We start from the raw sequence: 6,000 nt of genomic DNA, 5'->3' as shown, positions 1-6,000 counted from the left end.
AGCTCACTGTTTTATGTATATACGTATACAACGCCCATTTTTCTTTTCTTTCGGTACAACAAAATATATATACCCACTGCAAGCTCGTACTTCTCTTGTAAGGTACGGCGTTTATTTTATCCACGCGAAATAAGATAAATCACTATATTTACTTGCACCAATAACTTGTCACGTTACCTTTCGATCATATCTCTCGTTTTGTATTTTTAGGTTGGAATAAAGTCACAGTCGAATCTGGGGCAAAGATATAGATAGCTCGTTTCATTTTAAATTTCAAATTCGACCGTAGGAAACTGTGGGGGAGAATTTTTTTTTTTTTTCGATTTCGTAGTGGTAACGCAGTACTTATCATCCCGTGAGCTTTTCGATATTAGATGATGAAGTATCTAGCCCATAATTTGAGTAACATCTAACTGAACTCGAATTTGATGGGTAGGTAAATTTCCTTTCACACGAAAAAAGTGATAGCTCACGCTCTGTTGAGGATATGTTGTCGACGTAAAATTAATTGACTTTCAGCCTTTTTGCTACTACTAGTACCGAAGTACAAGAAAATGATGGTAAGCGAAACCTGCTGTTAAAAAACGAAACAAAAAAAAAAAAGAAAAAAAAGAAAAAAGAAAATGTATATCCACGCATAAGGACCTCGGAAGCGAAGAAAAGTTAAAAAAAAAAAAGGAAAACAAGTGAAAAACGCAAAGAGTGTGTCAAAATGTGTGTTGTATGGCTCAGACAGGAGTATAGAAAGTACGGGGGTGAAGAGAGGGAAAGGTATGAGTCCGGGCCAAGCAAACGGGGCCAAAAACCAACGAATGAAGAATCAAGGAGAGGAAGGGAAGGGTGGGTGAAAGAGGAGGTTCGAGGCACCGTCCGCAGGCTCCATTAAACGCGCCTTAGGTACACAGCTATTAGCTGCCGCTGCTGCGGCTGGCGGCCAAGTGCTTAAAGCAACTGGCCGTATAAATTGGACGCGCAGCACAGGGGTGTATTGTACACATGTATACATACATACAAAAACCCCTGGTGCGTTTACATGTATATAGGCAAAAGAACAAGAAGGAAGAGAGGGAGAGACTACGACTATTATACATATATACATACATAGCAAGGCCGGGAGGTTCGCGGTGGTGGTCGCTCTCTTTGCTTGCCGCCGCTGGCTGTGCTTTGAGCCGCGCACTACGGCACACAACCGCCCAGCGCCTCTCACCCCTTTCTCCTTTATCGATTCGTCAGCGCTTCCACGCCAGCCGTATACGTATATAGGTATACCTACGACTAGCGCCAGCCAAGCCGTGCACACATTCTTACATTACCAGAGCGCACGTGATGTGTGCGCGAGCCCCGGTGGACGCGTTTTCCCGCAATTTTAAAATACCCATACCCAAACCGCTATACCAACCCCCCGCCCCCCAAGTTGCTCCCCTCGAGATGTGTTGCAGGCAACGCGACTAGCCGTACCCTGTACACACCTATACCTACTGCCGCTGCTGCTGCTGATTTATTTGTAACGAGTCGTCCTCGTGCGATGTACTGCTGCCTTGAGGCCACGTATTCACGTGTACACTCTCGCGCGCGACGGACGATTTTTCTCGACATTTTACACCTCATATGTGTGATCTTATGGAAAGAAACAACAACATTTTTTCCATCAGGATTTTCTATATTTTTTTTTTTTTTTTTTTTTTTTTTTTTTTTTTAATATATATAGAAGTTTATTAGTTATTGGAAATATCGACGGCTGTGGGCAAGAACAATATAGTTACGGTGTTTGTTTGAAAAGGTACAAGTTTTGATTTTCTGTTTTACGTTCAGTCTTCCGCGAGAAATGGTATTTTTTTCCTATCCTCGATTCGGTAGTTTTACAATATAGGATTTTTGATTCTGAGGGAGAAAGAAAACATTACTTTCGTGTTTTTCTCCCCAACAAAATTTTCGTTGTCGTCGCGAAACACATATGCCTTTTTGACAAAGCTTGAAAATCCTACCTGTTGGGTAAAAAAATAATACGTGGATCAAAGTCGCGAGTTTTTATCGTGCAATTTCCTAAATCTGGGTAAATTTAACTGATAAATGACATTGAGCCAGATTACGTCGACTTTGACGAGAGTTTGTCAACCAAAAAGAAAATTAGAGTAATCTTTCATCTGCATTTTTTGTCTTGTTCCACTTAAAAAATCTTTTTTTTTTTTTTTTTTTTTTTTTTTGTAACTTTTTCGTTCAATCGTACCCATCAGCCTTTGCTGTAAATAATTACGGTGAAAATAGCAAATTTTATTGTGATTTTCAAACACTACTTGGAATATTTTTAAATTTATAATGGCTTTTCCAATTAATCATGCAAAGGTACGAACAAATGTTACATTAACATTCCAGGGACGCATGAAAAAATGTTGTTTTAATTTTCCCCTCAACTTGACATACGACTTTCAATGCTGAACATACAGTCGTAGCAGCAATTGCAAATTCATCGAATCAGATTTTTTGCAACCCTACACGTTGCCCAATCGCCTAATTATATAAAATATACATTTTCACGAAATAATATATCGATCTACGTCTTTGTATATTCTGTATGATCTGTATATGGGTGCGGGCGCGTGTGCAGGTGTAGATATTGAATATGTGATGTATGGCATGGAATATACGTCAGCTAATCCAGGCGTTCGATTCAATCTTATAACTCATGCATGAGATGGTGAGCCATTGCCAGTTGAACTACTACGAGTATATACTACCACACTCGCCCCATCGCGAGCACTATGCATACATACCTCGGCCTCCGCGAGATCGTTATATCGAACAGACATTTTCATGTAACTGTGTCGCCCGATCTTTGCAGCGTATGAATATGCATAGCCGGCTCTTCTTACCGCCAACTTACTTCATATACCCCGAAAGATTTGCATGTGCAGCGATTTTCATCAAGTCGTATGTGATTAATTTTCCCGGAGTTTGCGGATCGCATACCTCACCATTTCCCCTTCCCTGGCTCGAGACTCTGCATAACGTACCTTTTTCTCACTTTTTTTTTTTTTTTTTTTTTTTTTCGCTGGCGGAAAAAAAGACTTTTACTCTGTAAAAAAAAAAAAAAAAACACATTTTTTTCAACCATACGATTCTCACTTATGGATAAAAGTTCCGACTTTTTTAACATCGTCATACCACCTATCTTTATGAACATCGGCGTGATGGCAATACTACCAAGTTCATCATAGTTAGCAAACCGACTTATACCGTTCGTCGTTATACTAAAACAATTCATTAACAAAGTAAATATAAAAATATATTTTCTGTCAGTACATACACACAATGAGCGCAGTGGTGAAATAAAAAATCGTGTGGCTTTCTTTGGTGCAGGTTTGGATAATTGATCCGGTTACTTTCCAAGCTGTTTTCTCATGGCGTGTGACTATAATATGGATTCTGCAAATGCATGAAAATTGAAGTAAGACACTTGGATGTACAACGAAACTTGTATCACGAACATACACACGTATATATATATATACATGTATCCAGAAGTTTGTCGCCACGTACAATAATACCTATATACATGCAAAAAGAGCAGCAAAGGCTACACACGACCTATATATTATGTGAGGATGGAATTTCAAAGTACCAGTAAACGAGCAAACAGCACACCCACCCTTGAGCATGCCCAACACCCAGCAAGAGTTACCACGCGTATGGGGGGTGCAACGCACAACGGGATGTGCATCGAATGCAAATATTATTGGTTTTATTTACATTATCGTTCCGTAACGGATGGCTCGCGCCGAGGAGGAAGCCGAAGCGTCGAAAACAGACAGATTATTCGGATCGTCTGGTTGATGAATGTTTGTACAAACGCACGTTTCTGCCTCCCCATCTCTATATATAGGTATTGTTAGTTTCCGGCTACACAGGTAGGCACCCAATTTCGTGAACAAACAATTCCTACTATACGTACTCTCTTATGTACACTCTCTGCTCGATCATCTCCTTTCCCTCCTCTTTCTCATACTATACCATTTAGTGCTGCTTTTCTCACAAAATTGCTATTTTACAAACATCCACGAAAGCGCGGAAGCGCAAACACAAATATATATATATATATAATATTCCGTCTATGATAATGAAATGGCAAAAGTGCTTTTGTACACCGTATACTTGTATACAAATTATATGGTGGTAATCATCGCGCCTATCGATCATTCAAGAAGGTATGTGTATAGAAGCCGCGGGTAAAAGTCGCCGACCGTGTGCAGGGGGATAAGTTTTTGGAGAAAAAGAGAAGTCATCGGGACAACGAATCAAGGTAGGCGTTGTGTGTGTGTGTCTACGTAACCGATGGGTGTTTGATTGGAAAAGACAACGGATCGTTTGATTGATGAAATTTCAAGCAAGCGGAGCAATTGATTATTCTGTTTGCTCGCGCGAGAGTACCCCCCACCCCCTCCACCCACTTGTGAAGGGCAAACTGCATAGTGAATTTGAATTACGTGAAATCAAGGATTTGGCCCTCCGTCGCGTCCTTCATTGTCGTACATAAACATACGCTGCAGAGCCACCTTTCACGTCCCTCTAGACGAACAATATTTGTGCGCATTCTTGTTGGAATTACATACCGTCATCATCAACATCGTCATTATCCAACGTTCATTTGGACGTACGAAATACCGATCGCTCGCGGAGAAAATCCGCCGACCGCGATTGACGATTATTGCAATACCGGGGCCCTGTGTCGCGCTATACCCAAAGATATTTATACGGATATGTACACTTGCCACTCACGTATTGATACATTCATACGGGCCAATGAGGTATTCGAGCGTGTCGATTAATCATCGACCGACCAGTGGCGTTTGGCTTTTACGAAACAAAAATAGCCCAACCGAGTGTGGCATGTGTAAAATCTGTTTGATGAAAAAAAAAAAATAAATAAAAAATAAGGATTTTTTTTTAATCGTGTAAATTTTTTTTTTTTTGTTTTTTTTAATTAACGCCCGTACTTACTCTTCGATAAAATATCAACGCGGTTCATTGCGCAGAAAAACACGGTTGTTGATACGAATTTCCCGAGATGCAGCATGTTCCGGTTCAATCTCGCAGTCATTGTTTCCCTTTAAATATACCGATTCGATTTGTTTGCTGTTCCATTGCTTCGGAGCTCCCAATGAGGTTTCATTGAAACTCTGGGTAAGCCGCGTGGGTTTGCCGGGGTCGCACATTCCTTTGTTTTATAAGGCTCGGGGCAAAAGAGCAGAGGGCTCGTCGCGGACGGATATAGGCTATAGAATATTATAAAGGCGTTTGATCGTCGTTGGACTGCTCTCGGTTGCCACGGGAATTTTGTTTGGTTTTTGTAAAAAGAACTGCGAGATTGATTTGATCAATTTGGTGGATCCAACGAATAAAACGTTTATCTCGCAAGTTTCGTTTGATTTTCACAAGCCAAATTTCGTACATTTACACAGGAAATATCAATTTCGTCCAACAATCAGACTGAAGCACAAACTCCGCACTTTTGATGCAGACCAACCAACGATCTTTTTCCAACAAATCGGGAGTTGGGTGTACCTATATAGATGCTTGTTAGACAAGTATACGCAGTCACGTATAGCAATAGAGTGAGGTGCTGCGGATGATCAGTCCCATGCATTAATTATCGAAAGATAAGTGATTGGTGTTCGCTCTTGGCTAGGTACGCTTTGGTCAAAGAAGCCTTGCGCGTGTGGCACGCAGACGATGGGTACCACCTTTTATATACAATTATATACACACACACACGTGCAAGTATGTTGAACGGACCAGGAGAATGACGAGGACGGAGATGAGTTGAAGATCGAACTGCTCGACTGCCATCAGCTCCAAGACGGAGTTATACGGCTAATGTAATTAAGTACCGATGCAGCAGATATTATAGAGTTGGAGGCTTCACGTGAACAACAAGCCCAGCGGGGCACGTGGATGTAATATTATAGACCCATATATACCTGTACGCCCATGGATGTCAAGTTA

This window comes from Copidosoma floridanum, unplaced genomic scaffold (assembly GCF_036245765.1).
Source record: "Copidosoma floridanum isolate Cflo_tuat_1 unplaced genomic scaffold, Cflo_Japanese_pri ptg000009l, whole genome shotgun sequence".
Lineage (NCBI taxonomy): Eukaryota > Metazoa > Arthropoda > Insecta > Hymenoptera > Encyrtidae > Copidosoma > Copidosoma floridanum.
The sequence above is the reverse complement of the archived record's forward strand: the minus strand, read 5'-3'. Positions refer to the sequence as shown.